Source organism: Salmo salar, chromosome ssa13, assembly GCF_905237065.1.
Source record: "Salmo salar chromosome ssa13, Ssal_v3.1, whole genome shotgun sequence".
NCBI lineage: Eukaryota > Metazoa > Chordata > Actinopteri > Salmoniformes > Salmonidae > Salmo > Salmo salar.
The window spans coordinates 43,969,267-43,991,871 of NC_059454.1; the positions used below are offsets into that span (position 1 = coordinate 43,969,267).

General features: G+C 47.5%; 1 protein-coding gene across 1 annotated transcript in view; it reads left to right on the forward strand.

Annotated features, from left to right (window-relative positions):
- The window catches only part of fignl2 (fidgetin like 2), a 35,706-nt gene that overhangs the window by 6,515 nt on the left and 6,586 nt on the right, over positions 1 to 22,605 (forward strand). The window lies entirely within an intron of this gene.

Genomic DNA, 22,605 nt, shown 5'->3' on the forward strand with positions numbered 1-22,605 from the left:
GTTCTTACTGATGTCAGAACTGTTATTAACTGAGTTCCATCCGGTCCTTGTAACCAGGCAGACCATACTGACTGACCAATCAACGCTCTCCTCTGCTCTCCTCAGAACATGTAGATCCAAGAATGTCACAAACTACTGGTGGAGTATTTTGAATGCCTTCGAATTCCTCTTGACTACGGGACACTGCTTTCTTTTACTGGACTCATTCAACACACCTAATATTGGGCGTTTGTCTTAGATGGTCTCGGCTGGGTCTGCCTCTACACACACAATACAGGTTTTCTTGAAGTGTGACTGTAGAACTTCAGGCCATTCATTAGAAGAGAAGCGCTGTCGTGCTGTGGTTGTGTGTGGTTTCTCTCTCCCTCCCTCCCTCCCCCCTCCCTCTCTCTCTCTCTCTCTCTCTCTCTCTCTCTCTATTATTTTATTGACAGCTTCTTCATGATTCTTCAGGACACAGATCATGTGAAGAGGAGGCTTAATGTATGTTGCGTACATGTGAACAATCTCGCCTACATGTCGGAATTTTCTTGGTGGAGAAGACAGAAGGAACATTCCTACTTTTTAACGTTACTTCTGACTCCTAGCGCTGGCATTTCAGCCCAGTCTGTTCAGCATAGTGTTCACACACACACTCTGTGCTACTCTTTGTTCCCATAGAGAGCTTTCTTAGATCTAGATAAACACACACACACGCACACGCACACGCACGCGCGCACACACACACACACACACACACACACACACACACACACACACACACACACACACACACACACACACACACACACACACACACACACACACACACACTGCACAAATGCACTCTTTCCAGATAGAGAACAGATCTTTTATTCACCTTCTCTTTTCCCTCACATCGCCTCTGTGTTAGTCCGTCCGGCCTTGGTCCCTAACCCCTGGCTCGTGGCTCTCTCTCCCCTGTCCAGGAGACCCCAAGCTGGGCGTGGCAGCTAGGGCCGGACCTGAAGGAAACCTGAGAGAGATTCCAGGGGCCATAAATACTCCTGGAGGGATTTGGTGCAAAGAATCTGTAATCTGCACTTCAAACAGGCTCCTAAATCAGTCCCAGGCCGGCAACCCAGGAGTGCCCTAACTCTTGTTGCTGGGAGCCCCCACTGTTGTTGGTGAAGGGATACCTTTTCTTTTCAACCCACCGACGCACATATGCCTGCCTGGCCTGACTCGGAGTAGATTAGAGCAGCTACTCAGATCCGGCAGATTTTATAGCTCTCCTTTCTGTGACCCCACTCTCTCTCTTTACTCTCTCGTTTTCACATTTTGTTCTCTCGTTCTCTCTCTCTCTCCCTCGCACACACTTTCACTCTTGTTTTCTCTCCCTCTCTAAGAACAACTTGACCCATGAAAGCCGGGCTGACTTGAGTCATGGAGCTGTTTGAAATAAGGAGAGGCAGGGAGGGGAACCCCCACCCCCCCCCCACCCCCACCCCGAAGGACCAGGTTGGAGCATGGCTCCCATGTGTATCTGCGTAGCACTCCTCTTACTCATTGCTCCCCAGGCCGGTCACTCTATAAAGCGAGTCAAACTGGTCCAAACGACATTCTAAGTTTGAAAGAAAGGCACATGTTTTGAAAATGGAAAGCACAGGAAAAGCACACAATTCTAATGCAATCCAGTATAGTGAAAGGACCAAGAATGGAGCATGGCTCCAGCATATATCTGTTCTAGTCCAGGTTGGACCAGCATAGAGAGTAGTGTTATGGGTGGTGTATTGGATGGTGCAGTGAAGGGCCCCAGGACACCCTTGAATAAACACAGAGCCCGCTGAAGTTTCTGTGTGAATGAGAGGCTGGGATCATTAGTGAGGGGTGTGAATGGGCTCTAATTAGCCCCCAGCGCAGTGTGTGTGTGTGTGTGTGTGTGTGTGTGTGTGTGTGTGTGTGTGTGTGTGTGTGTGTGTGTGTGTGTGTGTGTGTGTGTGTGTGTGTGTGTGTGTGTGTGTGTGTGTGTGTGTGTGTATGTCGGTGTGCGTGTATCTGGGTGTGTCCGCGCAGTCTTATATGAGTGCTTACATGCATATGTGTTTATATTGTGTTCTGGCATGCATACAAGTGTGTGAATGTCCAGAGATGGGGTAGAGGGTTGGGGTCCCTAGGCCCAGCTCAGCACAACCAGGCCTCCCTCTCCCTGGGTTCACCAGCTCATTATGGAGACCTTCGCTACCATTAAGTGCCCAATTAAGAGGCACACCCACACTCACACACACACTTCACAAGGGTTCTGAGGCAGCGGAATTCAACCTGAACAATGAGACTCACCGTCTTTCACAGTTCACACCATGGTGGCTAATTAGTAAATGACCTTACTTGAGAAATAACACTTCTACCTTCATCGTTAGCAATCCATTAGTAATGTACAACATACGTATCGTAAAACACACCACAGCATCATTGAGTTGCTCCAACAACTGTGTAGTAACATTGTATTAAAAAAATGTCAGTTACATAATAGTATTTTATTGTGAGCTTTTATGTATTTAGTGTTGTGTGTGTGTGTGTGTGTGCTAACAAATCTCATAGCTGTTGTCCATGTGGTCAAAGCGGAGGGCAGGGAGAGCGAGAGAGAGCGAGAGAGAGAGAGAGAAAGAGAGAGAGAGAGAGAAAGAGAGAGAGAGTATGAATAGTGGGAGAAAGGAGATTAGAAGGAGAAGATGGAGCAGAAGAGCTGTAGAGAGAGGGAGATATAAAGGAGTAGATTGGAGGAGGAGGAGGAGAAGGAGGGAGGAGGAGGAGGGGGAGGAGGGAGACAGATGGAGGTGGTGATTGGTCATCACAGAGCCCCCCCCCCCCCCTCCCCCATTGATTTTAATAGTCACTCTCACTCAGATATCATACTAACATAGAATTGCAGGAAATTAGCTTTAAAACTGCAAAATTGTCTCTCCACCCTATGTCAAAATGGTTAGAATTGTAGGAAATTAGCTGTAAAATTGTACGTTTTTCCCCCCCTCCATGGCAAAATGAGTAGAATTGCATGAAATTAGTTATAAACAAAATGTAGCTTAGGGGTCCCAAAAGGCAAGTGCCTTCAGAAAGTATTCATGCTCCTTGACCTATTCCACATCTTGTTGTGTTACCGACTGAATTCAACATTGATTTAAATATATATATCTCACCCATCTACACACAATACCCCATAATGATAAAGGGAAGACATGTTTTTAGACATTTTAGCAATTTTCTTGAAAATGAAATACAGAAATATCTCATTTACATAAGTATTCACACCCCTGAGTCAATACTTTGTAGAAGCCCTTTTGGCAATGATTACGGCTGTGAGTCTTTCTGGGTAAGTCTCTAAGAACTTTCCACACCTGCATTGTGGAACATTTACCCATTATTCTTTTCAAAATTCTTCAAGCTCTGTCAAATTGGTTGTTGAGCATTGCTAGACAACCATTTTCAGATTTGGCGTTGTGTTTTAGGTTATTGTCCTGCTGAAAGGTGAATTCATCTCCCAGTGCCTGGGAGAAAGCAGTTTTCCACTAGGATTTTGCCTGTGCTTAGCTCCATTCTGTTTATTTTTTATCCTGAAAAACTCCCCAGTCCTTAATGAATACTAGCATACCCATAACATGATGCAGCCTCCATTGTGCCTGAAAATATGGAGACCGATACTCAGCATGGATTTGCCCCAAACATAACATTTTGTATTCAGGACAAAAAATGAATTCTTTGCTCATTTTTTGCAGTATTACTTTAGTGCCTTATTGCGAACAGGATGTGAAGTAACTACAATGTTGTTGATCCATCCTCATTTTTTCCTATCACAGCCATTAAACTCTGCAACTTTTTTAAAGTTACCATTGGCCTCATGGTGAAATCCCTGAGTGGTTTCCTTCCCCTCCGGCAACTATTTTTGTAGTGACTGGGTGTGTTGATACACATCCAAAGTGTAATTAATAACTACACCAGGTATAAAGGATATTCAATGTCTGCCATTTTTTTTACCCATCTACCAATAGGTGCCCTTCTTTGCGAGGCATTGGAAAACCTCCCTGGTCTTAGTGGTTGAATCTGTGTTCGAAATTCACTGCTGGACTGAGGGACCTTACAGATAATTGTATGTGTGGGATACAGAGATGAGGTAGTCATTCAAAGATCTTGTTAAACACTATTATTGCACACAGAGTGAGTCCATGCAACTTAGTATGTGACTTGTTAAGCACATTGTTTTGGACTCCTAAACTTATTTAGACTTGCTATAAAAAAGGGGTATAACATTTATTGACTCAAAACATTTCAGCTATTTTGTAATTAAGTAATTCATTTTTTGAAATCGAAAAACATAATTCCACTTTAACATTGTGGGGTATTGTGTGTAGGCCAGTGATCCCAAAAAATCTAAATTACAATCAGGCTGTAACACAACAAAATGTGGAAAAAGTCAAGAGGTTTGAAGGCGCTGTATAGGCACTGTATACGGACCCTGTTTTTCTTAAATGGGGTTGGGGAGAAGCGGCTGTGGACTCTACCATTTGTGGACGTGTGTGAGGACAGGGTAGCAGGGTAGCAAGCACGGGGGATGGGAAGCGTTGTTTTCTAAAATGACAAGCGAGAGGGAGAGAGAGAGAGAGATAGATAGAGGGTGGGTGTGTTGGTGTGTCAGTGGCCTGAGAGAGAATAAACATGGTGGCTATCTAAAACTGCTGTGTGTCCGCTCCTACAATCTCACTGTCCATATAGAGTATTTCAGAGGGGTTCCAGATTTTTTTGGAGAGTGCTGTAAATGAGGCTGTAGAATAAAGGCTGTAGACCTTAAATGGGATTTGCTTTTGCTGCTGCTGCACACACATTATCATCAGTAGGACTATGTATTTTCAACATTCATTAAGATCTGATCTCATCATGTCAACGTTCCTTTTTATTATGTTTATCCATTTCGTCTTGAATGGTAACACATATATATCTTCCGCTGATGGATGTTTGGGGAATAAAGGAGAGAGAGAGAGAGAGAGGGAGAGAGAGAGAGAGAGAGAGAGAGAGGGAGAGAGGGGGAGAGAGAGAGAGAGAGAGCGAGAGAGAGGGAGCGAGAGAGAGAGAGAGAGTAGCTCTTACCAATAGGTTGAAGGTTTTCTGTTACTGACAAACTACAGAGGAGCAAGAGAGTGGTTAATAGGGATGCCAAATTATTTCTAGATCAGTGATTTCATGCAGTCCGACTGACTCCCTCTGTGACACTGTCGTCCGGTGAAACATGGTTGTGGGTAGATTGGTGTTTTTATGGAGAAGCATGGTTGTGGTTTGGTTGGTAGATTGGTGTTTTTATGGTAGAGTCCCAGTATGCAGGAGAAGAACCACCTCAACCAGATAAGCATGTTGGATATTAGCGTCATAAATCAAACACAGGAGAGGGAGGAGAGAAAGGTACCAAGAGTATTGAGGGGTACGTCTGATTAACACATTCATAGGGTGGTTTTCTGAACTAAGAAGCACTTTACTGAATCTCCATCGAACAACATTTTTTTTGTCTAGGACTAGTCTCAGATTCTCAATTCTCGGAGAGCTCGATTCTTATTTTCTTGTTTACTTCCCTTATTTGGTTGTTCCCTGTGTGTGAATTAGTATGAGTCTTTTATAATACAGGTGAAGCAGAACGGTGTAAATGAGAGGAACATTGTTTAACATTCCAGTAGAGAGACTAGCCCTGCAGATAACCACTCTATAAACAATTAGCTGAGGCTATAGCATGCTGGAGCTGCATCCTGCTTGGCATTGATTACCTGTTGTTGACTGAATACATAACAGTAGAGCAACAGACTGGCTGGCTACCCTGCTTTATCTCAGCCGCACGATTGTGATTTATCAGCGCAAATACAGCCTCTGTCACACACTGTCTCTCTCTCTCTGTTTCTCTCTTTCTTTCTCTCTCGGACGTGGAGCTACTCTACCCTCTCTCTCTCTCTTCTCATCTCGTCTCGTCTCATCTCTGTCCAAGTGATTTATATTTCCAGCATTCAGTTTGAGCTCAGAGCACCGGGCTTCAAAGGTTTTTTTAACGTGACTGTTTCTGAAACAGAATTCCACACATTCTTCCTCCGTGCGTTAGAATCTCAATGAACTGTTCTGGACTCTTCTCCCCCTGCAGTTGTCTGTGTTGGGCTGTGGGGGACAGGCTAAAGCACTGAAACCTTTTAGGATCCTTCAGACCGTCTCAAAACCTGTTTGCGCTGTGAATTCTCTCAGGGAATGTCTGTGTCTTCTGCCAGACAGACAGACGGACGGACGGACAGACAGACAGACAGACAGAGTGGCAGTTTGAGGTCAATGATAGAAGGTGGAGGCACTTAGTTAACCTAGAATGTGCTTTAATACTGCACACATGCGCTGCGTTTTCAATTCAGGTCTGAGAAGGGATCTATCAACCGTGTTTGTGTTTTTTGAGGCTTAGGGTTGTCAAGGAGACTAATCATGTTTAGACAGCCAACATAACACTTTGAGATTGTTAGGTAAACATGAATACACATGTGTAGATCATTTGTGAGAACATACACAAGCACGTTTAGGAATCAATTTCCCTACTGGCATACTGAGGAAGAAGCCAGTACATCAAAGAAAGACGCTGCCCATTTAATAAACAGCAGTTCAATCCACAACTGAGTTTGTAGGGAGAGAGGCTTCATGCAGTCTGCAAACATTTGATTAGGAGCAGCAATGAATGGATTTTATAGATGCTGCTGACGTTTTATGTTGGGTCTTGTTTCTCCGGCCCTGGGTACAGGGGGTGGAGTATGTGGCTAGTTTACAGGTTTTGCTGGGTTAGGTGGGGTTGGAGGTGGACTGCGTGGCTCGCTCTCCCTGAATACAGGCTGATTGGATTTATCCAGAGAGGGAGAATCTGTCTCCTCCTCTCCCCTCCCCTTCTCTCCATCCTTTCTCATTTATCTGTCTAATTTAATAGGTACTCCGTCCCAGAAGGCTTGTTGCATCCATGTCAGTTCTGTTCCTCGGGGCAGAAAAACAGTGCGGCCAGGGGAGATAATAGGCGGAGCTGGAGAGGAGGGAGAAGAGGGGGGAGACCCCCAGGGGAGCAGTGAAACAGCACCGGGGCCTTGGCCCATCCAGTACTAGGCTGCCTGCCAGGCTCACGTTTCAACCTCTGCCTCATAGAAAACCACAACACACTGACTGACAGTTCAGCTCCAGTCCACCATAACGGATCTAAACTCCCAGTTTCACTCAGTTAACCCGAAAAGCAATTGTGCTGTTGGAAACTGAGGAACACAAGTGAGTGAACGATTCGAAAGGCAAAACCAAATGTTTAGCAAACACTGTTCCTCAGCTCTTTTAAGTTAAAACCCTCCTCCTCTCCTCTTCTCTCCGCAAATGCCATAGCCAAGTGAGGAATACCACTGAACGGGTCAAATCTACCTAACTACCCTAGCACTGCTCCTAAACCCTCTCCTCCTCAGCGGCCTACCCAAAGTCATATGAAAGAGCGCTCTGCCACCATAACGCTCTCCTTTCCTCTACAAAAGGATGCAGCAGCAAAGACGCACACAAACACACAGGTCCCTCAATAAATCCCCGGTAGGGACAAAGGCTGTCAGAGGGCTAGCTGCTGCTGCATAGATTAATACCATTTCCATAATTAGGCCTCAGGCAGCCAGCTGACAATAGGATCCTCTAGGCTTTGTCTCAGAGCCAACGGAACGGTCCGATGACACACAAACACACAAGCTGGACGGCAGGGCTGAGGGGCCAGAGAGGATGTTTGGTGGACGAGTAGCTCTCACAATGACTGAAGAGACTCTGAGACAGTAGGACTAGAATGGTCAGTAGGGAACATCTGTCACTCTCTCTTTTTCTCATGGGCTGAGAGGACACACACATATTCACACACGTAAACATAGGCAAAAGCGCAAATACAAATAAGTTGCTCATCAGGTGTAGATGTGGAAGAGATACTGAAGAATGTCCCTGAATTTATTTGTGCAAATGTTATATTAACTTTACAAGTCGACAATCAATGCATATTTGATGTGCAGTTCTGGAGAGTTGAACTGGACATTACAGAGCACGGCGTTGGCAATATGAAGTCTTTAAATACTCTCCCATTTACAGAGTAAAGCAGATCTTTTCATTCAGTAAGCTTCCAAAACAAATGAAACTAAGAGAGTTTCATAATATTTATTACTGCCAATGACCTTTCTAAATGTGGGTTTTTACCCATAATCCTGTGTGATCATGAACATTTGACTGAGAGGTCTCTGCGCCTACAGTACAAAATTCCCCATAGAGATGTGGCTTTATAAACCACAAAATCCCACAGAACTAGATAGAATTACAGGATCTGAAAGAGCAACTAGAGAGCAACGTTGCCATAGTTTTCGACTGTGGATGAACAACACCGCTATGTGCACCACGTGTGAACTCTATGCTGCACATAGCGAATTATTATCATGTGTTATCAAGCTTTTGAGAACACATCCTGTAATCGGCCTGTGTGTAGCTGGTGTAGAGAGTCAGGCACAGGACAGCAGATATGAGTAATCAACGTAATTTACTCAAGATTCACAAAATACAACACAATATACCTAGCCCACAATAACGGACTGTATACAAGACAAACAATTACTCACAAACAAACATGGAGGAACAGAGGGTTAAATAATGAACAAGTAATTGGGGGATTGAAACCAGGTGTGTAAGACAAAGACAAAACAAATGGAAAATGAAAAGTGGATCGGCGATGGCTAGAAGGCCGGAGACGTCGACCGCCGAACGCCGCCCGAACAAGGAGAGGGACCGACTTCGGCAGAAGTCGTGACATTACCCACCCCTTGACGCGCGGTTCCAGCAGCGCGCCGACACCGACCTCGGGGACGACCCGGAGGACGAGGCGCAGGGCGATCCGGGTGGAGACGGTGGAACTCCCGCAGCAACGAAGGGTCCAAGACGTCCTCCACCGGCACCCAGCATCTCTCCTCCGGACCGTACCCCTCCCACTCCACGAGGTACTGAAGGCCCCTCGCCCGATGCCTCGAGTCCAGGATGGCTCGAACAGCATACGCCGGGGCCCCCTCGATGTCCAGAGGGGGCAGAGGAACCTCCCGCACCTCAGACCCTTGAAGTGGACCAGCCACCACCGGCCTGAGGAGAGACACTTGGAACAAGGGATTAATACGGTAATCTGGGGGAAGCTGTAACCTGTAGCATACCTCGTTCAGTCTCCTCAGGACAGCAGATATGAGTAATCAATGTAATTTACTCAAGATTCACAAAATACAACACAATATACCTAGCCCACAATAACGGACCATATACAAGACAAAAAAATTACTCACAAACAAACATGGGGGAAAAGAGAGTTAAATAATTAACAAGTAATTAGGGGATTTAAACCAGGTGTGTAAGACAAAGACAAAACAAAACTGGAAAATGAAAAGTGGATTGGCGATGGCTAGAAGGCCGGTGACGTCGACCGCCAAATGCCGCCCGAACAAAGAGAGGGACCGACTTCGGCGGAAGTCGTGACACATCCCCTCCACTGGCGCACCGGACACCCCCGCAGCCCCCATAAGCCAGGGGGTCCTCAAGCTCTGGGCGTCCATGCACCTGTCATAGATGTCAATAAATTTGGATTAAAAGATTATTTTGACAGTAACCCTCCGAAAAGTCATTCATAAACCTTTTTAATGTCCATATGTACTAGGAAGCTATAGTTTGGACACCTACTCATTCAAGGGTTTTACTTTATTTTTTACTGTTTTCTACATTGTAGAATAATAGTGAAGACATCAAAACTATGAAATAACACATATGAAATCATGTAGTAACCAGAAAAGTGTTAAACAAATAAAAATATATTTTATATTTGAGATTCTTCCAAGTAGCCACCCTTTGCCTTGATGACAGCTTTGAACACTCTTGGCATTCTCTCAACCAGCTTCATGAGGTAGTCACATGGAATGCATTTCAATTAACAGGTGCGCCTTGTAAAAAGTTAATTTGGGTTATTTCTTTCCTTCTTAATGCGTTTGAGCCAATCAGTTGTGTTGTGACAAGGTAGGGCTGGTATACAGAAGATAGCCCTATTTGGTAAAAAGACCAAGTCCATATTATGGCAAAAACAGTTCAAATAAGCAAAGAGAAACGACAGTCCATCATTACTTTAAGACATGAAGGTCAGTCAATGCGGAACATTTCAAGAACTTGGAAAGTTTCTTCAAGTGCAGTCGCAAAAACCATCAAGTGCTATGATGAAACTGGTCGCCACAGGAAAGGAAGATGCAGAGTTACCTCTGCTGCAGAGGATAAGTTCATTAGAGTTACCAGCCTCAGAAATTGCAGCCCAAATAAATGCTTCACAGAGTTTAATTAACAGACACATCTCAACATCAACTGTTCAGAGGAGACTGCATGAATCAGGCCTTTATGGTCGAATTACTGCGAAGAAACCACTACTAAAGGACACCAATAATAAGAAGAGACTTGCTTGGGCCAAGAAACACGAGCAATGGCCATTAGACCGGTGGAAATCTGTCCTTTGGTCTGATGTGTCAAAATTTCCAACCGCCATTTCTTTGTGAGACGCAGAGTAGGTGTACGGATGATATCCGCATGTGTGGTTCCCACCGTGAAGCATGGAGGAGGAGGTGTGATGGTGTGGGGGTGTTTTGCTGGTGTCTCTGTCCTCTCTGTCACTTGATCGCTCCCTGCGCGCAGCTCCCTTTGCATGCACTCTGCTCATGCTGTTACTGAGTCTGTGTATCCATAGCAATGGCTCCAGTTGGGTTGCTCTGCCAGATATATTAGAGAAAGGAGGAGATAGGAATCCCACTGGGAAATCAATGGAGGAACGCATAATGCCCCACCAAGCAGAATGTCGACCAATCGCGTTCACATTGTCATGCTGTGTCACGCGGTTGCTAAGCTAATCATCACTCAAAGTACGTAATGTCACGAATCCAAAGCTATACAATATTACAGATAGCAAGTTAATTATCTCACGTCTCAGAAAAGATTTCTAATGTTGTACTTCTTGTTGATGAAATTCATGTTAATGTTGGGTTTTTGAGCTAGTGCCCAATTGACTATCATTTCCTCCTTGAAGGTGAGCTTTACATGTCCCAGAATCGCCCAAAATGCACCGCACGGCCCATTGACGTAGCGTTGGCCACGTACACAATGGCCGTTAGTACGATTCCAATGGAGTATCCCATCTCCTCAAAAGTATCTCTGGCTCCCTCTGCTCAAGGAATAAAGAGATATAAGAGGGCAGTTAGCTACTTTTCGTCACTCTAAACTCCAACAAAACTCATGGAACATTATATCTTTTTTAAAACCATCTCTCCTCTTATATTTAACGAGGTTGAAGCACTTCCGACACTGTTATGATCTTAATCAGACATGAATGTACCAATCAGCAGACCACGAGCCTACGGCTCAGCTTCAACATTTTTGCGATCAAATTAGTAATACCCGAGCCTTACCAGCACCCTAGTTATTGATTAAAAAACAGGCCCAACCCGGCCCTAACCCGATGTATAATATCGGTGCCCATCGGGCTTGGGTCGGGTAGAAGAGCTCTAAGCTGGAGAGAAGACTGTTTCACCTTTTCTCAGCGGAGGGATGGCAAGTTTGGTGAGAAACAGCCTCACCGCTACTACCTCCCTCCCTCCATCCCTCCCTCCATCCCTCCCTCTCTCCCAACAGACTGACTGACAATCAGATGCAGGCCATCAGTCCAATAAAATAAAAAAACGGATTACTATGCTCACTCAGCTGTGCCTCACAAGTAATACAACAAATGATCTATTACCAGTGTGATCATATACCTACAATTATATAATTGTATATTTTCAAAATGGTCTGAGAAGAACAACATTGGCAAGGCAATTCAAGCATAGCCAATATGCAGTGCTAATGTAATGAGCTTATAGCCTACTGTACAAACCTCCATGCAACAAAATGTTTTTTAATGTTGCATAGGCTTGTGTTTTTTAAGTCATGCTTTAAAAAAAAATCTGATCGGTAGATCTCGGCTTGCCTTTGAACTCAGAAAGGGATCTTGATTCAGAAAAGGTTGGCGACCACTGACCTACAGTATAGATATATACACTATTTAGTTGCTATTTAGCTGCTATTTATACACTTTAAAGAAATTATACATCAAGTAGCCAAACAATGAGGAAAAAAGATGTCGGCATGAGGATATATTTTGCTACTATTTATTGTTGAACTCAGCAGGTTTTGTCTGGCTAATAGCCTACACAAATGGGCTGCAATCAAGGTAAGTTAAAGTATACCCAACTTGAGAATCCCCTGGTCTACTGATGTCCTCCTTGCTGATTCTCTCTCTGTGTCTCTTTTATTCTTTATTTTTCTTAGAAAAACCTATCTCTATGTCTGTGCTTGTCTCTCTCTTTTTATTATGTAGAGGCCTATAGTAGCTACAGTATGCGACTGCGTCACCTTGCATTTTCGTGTACAAATGTTTTCACCATGGCCTGTAGGTCCAGTTTGTGGGCTTGACTGCTTTCTATACAGAGTATTGACAACCCAGATGGTCTTTCCTGAGACATTGTGCATTATACACCGAGTGTAACCATCCCTGTAACTGTCGTTTCTGTGGAGAGATAATTTTCTAAAATAAAACGAATAAAGAACTACCTAGGAACGAAGCAAAAGGCTCTCGTTCTCATATGCCCTTTTGAACACCCGAGGAAGCTCCACTCATTACAGTGGCGTCGTCGTAGCCTTGACCACAGCATTTGTTCACCGATATCCACTTACTTTCATCAGTTCAATCATTTATTTTTCAAGGCCTGAGGTACTTTGAGGCACTTTGATCAGTCACATTCTTGAATTCTAAGAAACAAATACAGTATCAATGTATTATTCTACAGTACCAATGTATTATTTGACATTGTAGAATAACAGAGAAGACATTGAAGCTATGAAATAACACATATGGAATCATGTAGGAAACATAAAAGTGTTAAACAAATCAAAATCTATTTTAGATTTTAGATTCTTCAAAGTGGCCACCCTTTGCCTTGATGACAGCTTTGCACACTCTTGGCATTCTCTCAACCAGCTTCACCTGGAATGCTTTTCCAACAGTCTTGAAGTTGTTCCCTCATATGCTGAGAAATTGTTGGCTACTTTTACTTCACTCTGCGGTCCAGGTCATCCCAAACCATCTCAATTGGGTTGAGGTCGGGTGATTGTGGAGGCCAGGTCATCTCATGCAGCACTCCATCACTGTCCTTCTTGGTCAAATAGCCCTTACACAGCCTGGGGGTGTGTTGGGTCATTGTCCTGTTGAAAAACAAATGATAGCCCCACTAAGCGCCAACCAGATGGGATGGTGTATTGCTGCAGAATGCTGTGGTAGCAATGCTGGTTAAGTGTGCCTTGAATTCTAAATGTTTTGAGGATGGACTGACTGTATTATTTGACATTAATAGACTGGTTTTGCCCACAACGACTTTCTATCCCAGCTGGGAGAGAGCTTGAGGACGGCTCAGGTCATGCAGGTTCAGATAGGACTATACAGGACAGTTGTATCTTTTTGTAAAAATCTGTTGGTCGCTGATTAGTATGCTGTTGAATCGAAAATTTGAATTTCCAACTTTAATTACTGAACAAGTAATTACATTAATAGCAGGCTTGCGACACCGTGTATAGCTTTGTGAAATGTTAGGCTTAACAAGAGATAATTACGACCAAATAGGCCTACCAATAAACATTTATCCATTAGCTAAAGCAAAGATATAGGCTACCTGCACTGGCACCACAGAATGCCTATCATCGATTAGATAGGCACCCCCAATAGTCTCAATTTCAGCACCATGGACAGCGATCGGTAGTCTATACTTTGTGAGTGGCTGTTTGGCCGACGCATTCAATGTATTTATTTTTTAAATGTGGGGGGACTCCGACCTTATTGGGGGTCCAGAGAAACTGCGTTACGCCAGTGATCGCATCATTAAGAAAAGAGGGAGGGAGGTTTTTTCTAATATGAGAAATAAACTGCCCTAGTGAGTCCGATTTTCCGTAAAGATTTCACCCAACCTGTACCATATGCCCCAGGTCTCCCTGGAACAGGATCCGTCTGTATAGCTCTTGGCATGCTGCTCTGATGATGGAGTGGCCAGCAGTTAGACCCCCCTGGATGCCTCAATGAGTCCTCTAACATCCTAATGTCCTAACGTTCGCCTCCTCCATCCTCTTTGGGTCCTCACGCCTGCTGTCCAGTCCCTCCCTCCCCCTCCTCTCCACCTTCCCCTTCCTCCCTATGTCCGCTGCAGATTTTATGAGATCCCCTGGGCTTCCATCTGTCTCTGTCCCACACTGGCTCCGTTATTGGGCCTTACGCTGCTCACAAACTGCCTGCTGCCGCAGATGGGAACGGACTGGCCTGCAGGACATGGAGCTAAGTCTCTCTGTAGCAACACACTCTCTCTCTCTCTCGCTCTGTTTCTCTCTCTCTCTCTTTGTCTCTCTCTCTCTCTCTCTCTCTCTCTCTCTCTCTCTGTCTCTCTCTGTCTCTCTCTCTCTTTGTCTCTCTCTCTCTCTCTCTCTATCTCTCTCTGTCTCTCTCTGTTTCTCTCTCTCTTTGTCTCTCGGACATGGAGTTACTTTACCCTCTCTCTCTTTCTCTCTCCCTCTCTCTCTCGCTCTCTCTCTCTCTCTCTCTCTCTCCGTCTCTCTCTCCAACCTGCCGGACAATGACTTCTAAGTCAAACCACAGAGATATATGGTCAGCTGGCTGGGTGTGAAGTGGAGAATGTCCAAATGTCTTTAAGCATGTTTCCTAAAAAGACTGTGGTGTCCTAGTACATGTCGTTAATGTGTCTGGAAGGACCGCAGTGTGTGGCAGGCTTAAGGGACTTATTACTTTAACTGGTTTGGATGTTGGGAACTTAAGGCAGTCTGTGGATTTGAATATGAAGGACTTCATAATCCAACAGCCATCTGCTCTGCTGCTCTGATCTGATGGGACTGAATTAATAGGGAGGCTGTAATCTGAAGAAAACACATGGAGAAGCTGAAGAGAGGTTGGAGGTTTCCAGGGGGGAGGGGGGGAGAGAGAAAAATGCCAACCGTTTAGGTTGAGGAAAGAAACAGAGTGAAAAAGCCACAGCGGTTGGTGGATATTGAGGTTGATTTGATTTAAATGATTGATATAAAAGATGCCGTTTGAAGAAGAAAAATGGGGGTTGGAGGTTGGAGGTTTCCACTGGGCGGAGAGAGAGCGACGGAGGCCAAAGTTTAGTAGTTGAGGAAAGCAGCACAGTCAGAGTGAGACAAGCAAATGAAAGAGTGAGGAAAGGCACAGCGGTTGGTGGATGTAGTTGAGGTTTGAGAGAGAGAGAGAGAGAGAGAGAAGGACAGAGAGAGAGTGGATAGGAGTCCAGGCTCCAGCCTCAAAGTCATACAGACAGAGGAATGACTCATGGATCATCAAGCAGCTAGGCCTCTCTCTATTGCTGAAGGGAATACTTTGTGTGCATCCCAAATGGCAGCTTACGTAGTGCACTACTCTTATGGATCCTATGGATCCAGAAGTAGTGTGCTAGAAAGGGAATGGGGAGGGTGCCATCTGGGGCGCAGACTAGAAGAGGCCAGGCAAGTAATAATGACAGCTTCTTGTTGTTTATTCCTTTACTTTACCCCTCCTTTCCTCTTCACTCCATCTACCTGGCTATAGTTCAAGTCCTCCACTCCTCCTCTCCTCTGCCTGTTCTGCCTGGCAATAGTTCTAGTCCTCCACTCACCAGGCCAAATCGTGACAGTTCAATAATGCCAAACTATTCCTGGAATGTCAAGCTAACGCCTCAGCAAGAAGCAGCCTGACTGTGTGAGTCTATGAAACGGCTGATTCTACTAACATCAATAGTTTTTTTTCAAATGCTCCCCTTCTCCCTTTTTTTGCTGGTCTTCTCAGTGGATTGAACATGCGTGATCTATCAGAGGCTCGCTGCGTTGTGCTACACACAAACGCGCACCAACACACACACACACACACACACACACACACACACACACACACACACACACACACACACACACACACACACACACACACACACACACACACACACACACACACACACACACACACACACACACATATATATAGAGGAACAGCGCCAGCTAGAGTCAGCCAAAGTACAGAGTAACAGACAGGAACAGGCATTCCACTCTCCCAATGTTCCATGGGAGGCTGCAGATGAATAGCACACTATTCTGTGATTCCAAACCCACCCAACCCCCCCCCTTTCTCCTCTCTCCACAACACTGTCCAGTGTCCATTCTCCCCTTCCCTCCATCCCTCTTCCCCCTCTCTCCAAACCACTGTCCAGCATTCAACCCCCCCACCCCCTTCCTCTATCGAGCCGGCCAGGGGTCTGTTTTGAAGCGATGGTGTGCGCAAAGGGGTTGGTTCGGGGTGGGAGGGGGGAGGGGAAGGGGGTGACAGCATGCAGCAGGGAGATAACAATAGGTCATCTGGGAGTGCTGCTGGTGCAGGGACCTTATCAATACTATCACCACCACACTACTAACACAACCTGGGAAACCGCTCCATTCAATTCCTCCTGGCCCCTTACCTCTCTCTCTACATCTCTCTCACTCTCTCTCACGCTCTCTCTCTTTATCTCTCTCTCACTCTCTTCTTCTCTCATCTTTCTTTCTCCCTCTCTCTGTCTTTATTTCTCCCTCTCTCTGTCTTTATTCCTCCTCTCTCCAGTCTCTCTTTCCCTCTCTCTCTATCTCTCTCCCTTTCCCTCTCCCCCCGGATAATATGAGCTCCTTCTGTTGCTATGCATGATGGTAACACTAAAACACAATCCACTACCAGCAGGAGAAACAGAAGAAAGTCATTCCCACTAACAGCCTCTCTGATAAGAGGTGTTCTGGCCATGTGTCACTGTGGACACCGTAGTAGCAAAGAAGAAAACAGGCTGAGGAAAAAGAGAGTGTTGATAAAAGGAGTGTTGAAAGGCCTGTTAAACAATGTTAAAAGACAAGTGAGGTTGAGGGACGTTTTCAAATAATAATATATGTGAGTAGAAGAGAATAGGTTGCACACAAAAACAATAGGCTTTTATAGTGTTTCAACCAGTGGAGGAATGGGAGGATCATCCTCTTCAGTGAAACTTAAAAAAATGTATCCTTTTTAGACAAAACTATACTCAATATACTCACGTCACCAAATGTTTGATTGAATCACATTGTTAGTAGCCTCTCCAGCACTCTGTAGGTCAGCACCATGGTGTAGCCGGAGGACAGCTAGCTTCCATCCTCCTCTGGGTACATTGACTTCAATACAAAACCTAGGAGGCTCATGGTTCTCACCCCCTTCCATAGACTTACACAGTAATTATGACAACTTCCGGAGGACGTCCTCCAACCTATCAGAGCTCTTACAGCATGAACTGACATGTTGTCCACCCAATCAAAGGATCAGAGAATGAATCTAGTACTGAAAGCATAAGCTACAGCTAGCTAGCACTGCAGTCCATAAAATGTGGTGAGTAGTAGACTCAAAGAGAGAGAAAAACAATAGTTGAACAGTTTTGAACAAATACATTTCTTCCAAAATGAAGGAGAAGCAAGAGGGAGTTAGAGACATATTTACTTAACTAGCAAATGCAGCTAGGTAGTCTAGCCTACTCAAACACCCTGCTCAAAGAGAGGGATGCTATGTTAGCTCGCTGGCTATGACTATTCAACACAACACTGGAACAAAAGAAGGAAGGGAAGCACTGCTAAGGTATACAATAGCAGATTTTGGTAGACGGAAGGTGCTCTTTGGTAAAAGGGGTAAATTGGTCATCAAAAAGAAAGGAGAACCAAGGCACTCTTCATATAATTCATTAAAATGCCTGTATTTGTATGGCTTGTTCAATGGAAACTGGAACTGTCACGACTCCTACCGAAGGTGGCTCGCCCTCCTGCTCGGGTGGTGCTCGGCGGTCGTCGTCACCGGCCTACTAGCTGCCACTGATTCCTTTTTGTTTTCCCCCCTTTTCGTTATTAGGTGCACCTGTTCTTAGTTGGGCTAATTAGCTGGCTTTATTTGCCAGCAGGCCCGGCTGCTCTGTGTGCGGGATTATTTTTCCATTGTATGCTGTGCGTGATTACATGCGGTTTGTTGCACATTCTTCAGTGGTGCGTATGTTTGCGCTAGCTGTGTTTGTCCCATGTGTTTAGGGCACTTTGCTTTGTTGTGCACTCTGTGCGTTGTTTGGGTTGGCTGTCGTTTTGTGTGGAAGCCTATTAAAGCCCATACACCGAATCGCTGTTCTCCTGCATTTGATTCCTCATCTACCAACACCCATGCCTTACAGAATCCCGCACCACGATGGAGTCAGCAGGAGCAGCTGATAACCCCCTTCCATCGATGGAGGAACGTGTGCTCCATCACACCTCAGTCCTCCATCGGATTGGTTCCGCGATGGAGCAAGTGATGGAGAGGATGGACCGATGGGAGAGGAGTGGTCTCCTCTCTCACCCTCCGGCTCCTCCGACTCCACTACCTTCTCATCCCACTGCGTCCGGCTCCGGCGCGCTTCGTCTTGCGCCCCCGAGGGAGTATGATGGAGCGGCAGCTGGGTGCCAGGGATTTCTGATCCAGCTCGAGCTGTACCTGGCTACCGTGAGACCTAGTCCCTCGGGGGAGGAGAGTGTGAGTGTCCTCGTTTCCTGCCTGACGGGCCGAGCTCTGGAGTGGGCCAACGCAGTCTGGAATGGTCCGGACTCGGCGAGGACCACTATCCGGGGTGAGCGGCTGTTCCACCTCAGGCAGGAGACGAGGAGCGCACAGGACTTCGCGCTGGAGTTCAGGACCTTGGCTGCTGGATCGGGGTGGAACGACAGGGCCCTGATAGACCATTACAGGTGTAGTCTCCGGGCGGACATTCGCAGGGAGCTAGCGTGTCGGGACACCGTCCTCTCTCTTGATGAGTTGGTGGACATGTCGATCCGACTGGACAATCTGCTAGCTGCCCGCGGGCGTTCGGAAAGGGTCCCGTCCGTTTCACCTCCGTGCACTCCCGCCCCTACCCCTATGGAGTTAGGGGGGGCCGTACCTAGGGGTACCGGAGGAGGTGGCTCCTCCTGCACCAGCTGTGGTCGGAGAGGACACACAGCCGACCGGTGCTGGAGGAGTCAATCTGGGAGTCGAGAGGGCAGGCAGAACACTTCTCGGTCACCCCAGGTGAGTCAGCACCAAACTCACCCAGAACCCCCTGTTGGTTTTCTGATTTTTCTCCCTCTTCCCAACATAAGGCGCTAGTCGATTCAGGCGCAGCTGGGAATTTTATGGATCGCGGACTCGCCATCAAGCTGGGCATTCTGCTGGTGCCGATAGATTCCATCTTCCCCGTGCACTCCCTACATAGCCGGCCATTAGGGTCAGGGTTGGTCAGGGAGGCCACGGTTCCACTGGACATGGTGACGCAGGGGAATCATAAGGAACGGATTAGTTTCTTTCTTATCGATTCGCCTGCGTTTCCAGTGGTGCTGGGGGTTCCCTGGCTGGCTGATCACAATCCCTGGATTTCGTGGAAATAGGGGGTTCTCCAGGGGTGGTCAGAGGAGTGTTCAGGGAGATGTATAGGAGTTTCCACAGGTGCCACGTCGGTGGAGAGTCCAGACCAGGTTTCCACCGTGCGCATTCCCCCTGAATACGCCGATTTGGCGATCGCTTTCTGTAAAAAAAGGGCGACCAAATTACCACCTCATCGACAGGGGGATTGTGCGATAGATCTCCAGGTAAACGCTGCGCTTCCCAAGAGTCACATGTATCCCTTATCACAGGAGGAGACGTTGGCTTTGGAGACATATGTCACGGAATCTCTGGGACAGGGGTACATTCGGCCCTCCATTTCACCCGCCTCCTCGAGTTTCTTTTTTGTGAAGAAGAAGGAAGGTGCTTGGGAGATTGCTGGAGCATGACCCATACGTCAAGGCTGAGAAGTGTGTGTTCTCCAAACGAGCCGTCTCCTTCCTGGGTTATTGCATTTCCACCACGGGGGTGTGGATGGAGTGTGACCGTGATAAGGCCGTGCGTAATTGGCCGACTCCAACCACAGTGAAGGAAGTGCAGCGGTTCTTAGGGTTTGCCAATTACTACCGTAGGTTTATCCGGGGTTTTGGCCAGGTAGCGGCTCCCATTACCTCACTGCTGAAGGGGGGGCTGGTGCGTTTGTGGTGGTCGCCGGAGGCGGACAGCGCCTTCAACAGGTTGAAGGTGCTGTTTACAGAGGCACCCGTGTTGGCGCACCCGGACCCTTCTCTAGCGTTCATAGTGGAGGTGGACGCATCCGAGGCTGGGGTGGGTGCCGTGCTATCACAGCACTCGGGTGTGCCACTTAAACTCCACCCCTGCGCTTTCTTTTCGAAGAAGCTCAGTTTGGCAGAGCGCAACTATGATGTGGGGGACAGGGAGTTGTTAGCGGTGGTAAAAGCCTTGAGGGTGTGGAGACACTGGCTTGAGGGTGCTAAGCACCCCTTTCTCATCTGGACTGACCACCGGAATCTGGAGTATATCCGGGCAGCTAGGAGACTGAATCCGCGCCAGGCAAGGTGGGCCATGTTCTTCACCAGGTTTAGTTTCACTATTTCCTATAGACCAGGCTCCCTTAACACGAGGGCCGACACGCTGTCACGTCTTTATGACACGGAGGATAGGCCCATCGATCCTACTCCCATCATTCCGGCGTCTAGGCTAGTGGCACCGGTGGTATGGGAGTTGGACTCGGACATCGAGCGGGCGTTAAGGGTGGAGCCTGCGCCGTCACAGTGTCCCGCGGGCCGCATGTATGTGCCGCTTGGTGTTCGGGATCAATTGATTCGGTGGGCCCACACACTACCCTCTTCGGGTCATCCTGGTGTAGCTAGGACAGTGCGAGGTCTCTGGTGGCCCACCTTGGCTAAGGACGTGAGGTTCTACGTCTCTTCCTGTTCGGTGTGCGCTCAGAGTAAGGCTCTTAGGCATCTCCCGAGAGTGAAGTTACAGCCCCTCCCCGTTCCACAACGGCCATGGTCTCACCTGTCAGTGGACTTCCTAACCGATCTCCCTCCGTCTCAGGGGAACACTACGGTTCTGGTCGTTGTGGATCGGTTTTCTAAGTCCTGCCGTCTCCTCCCGTTGCCCGGTCTCCCTACGGCTCTGCAGACTGCAGAGACCCTATTTACCCACGTCTTCCGGCACTACGGGATGCCGGAGGACATTATCTCTGATTGAGGTCCCCAGTTCACATCTAGGGTATGGAAGGCGTTTATGGAGCGTCTGGGGGTCTCGGTTAGTTTGACCTCCGGTTATCACCCCGAGAGTAATGGGCAGGCGGAGCGGGTGAACCAGGAGGTGGGCAGGTTTCTGCGGTCATATTGCCAGGACCAGCCAGGGGAGTGGGCGAGGTACATTCCATGGGCTGAGTTGGCCCAGAACTCACTTCGTCACTCCACTAACCTGTCACCTTTTCAGTGTGTGTTGGGTTACCAGCCGGTCCTGGCACCATGGCACCAGAGCCAGACCGAGGCTCCTGCGGTGGAGGACTGGGTGCAGCACTCCAAGGAGACCTGGAGAGCCGTCCAGGAATCCCTGAAGCAAGCCAATGGACGGCAGAAGAGGAGTGCTGACTGCCACCGCAGTGAGGCCCCCGTGTTCGTACCGGGGGACAGGGTCTGGCTCTCGACCCGGAACCTGCCCCTCCGCTTGTCCTGCCGGAAGCTGGGGCCGCAGTGTGTGGGGCCCTTCAAAGTCCTGAGGAGGATAAACGAGGTGTGTTATAGGTTACAACTCCCTTCCTATTACCGTATTAACCCCTCGTTTCATGTGTTTCTCCTCAGGCCGGTGGTAGCTGGTCCCCTGCAGGAAGGTGAGGTGCCGGAGGTCCCTCCGCCCCCTCTGGACATCGGGGGTGCCCCGGCGTACAGCATAAGGGCCATACTGGACTCGAGACACCGGGTGAGGGGCCTGGAGTACCTCGTGGACTGGGAGGGGTACGGTCCGGAGGAGAGGTGCTGGGTACCGGTGGAGGACGTCTTGGGATTTCCATCGCCTCCACCCGGAGCGCCCTGCGCCTCGCCCTCCGGGTCTCCCTCGAGGCCGGTGTCGGCGCGCTGCGGGAGCCGCGCGTCGGGGGGGTACTGTCACGACTCCTACCGAAGGTGGCTCGCCCTCCTGCTCGGGTGGCGCTCTGCGGTCGTCGTCACCGGCCTACTAGCTGCCACTGATTCCTTTTTGTTTTCCCCCCTTTTCGTTATTAGGTGCACCTGTTCTTAGTTGGGCTAATTAGCTGGCTTTATTTGCCAGCAGGCCCGCCTGCTCTGTGTGCGGGATTATTTTTCCATTGTATGCTGTGCGTGATTACACGCGGTTTGTTGCACATTCTTCAGTGGTGCGTATGTTTGCGCAAGCTGTGTTTGTCCCGTGTGTTTGGGGCACTTTGCTTTGTTGTGCGCTCTGTGCGCTGTTTGGGTTGGCTGTCGTTTTGTGTGGAAGCCTATTAAAGCCCATACACCGAATCGCTGTTCTCCTGCATTTGATTCCTCATCTACCAACACCCACGCCTTACAGGAATTCTTCCAAGTCAAGGTAAGCTT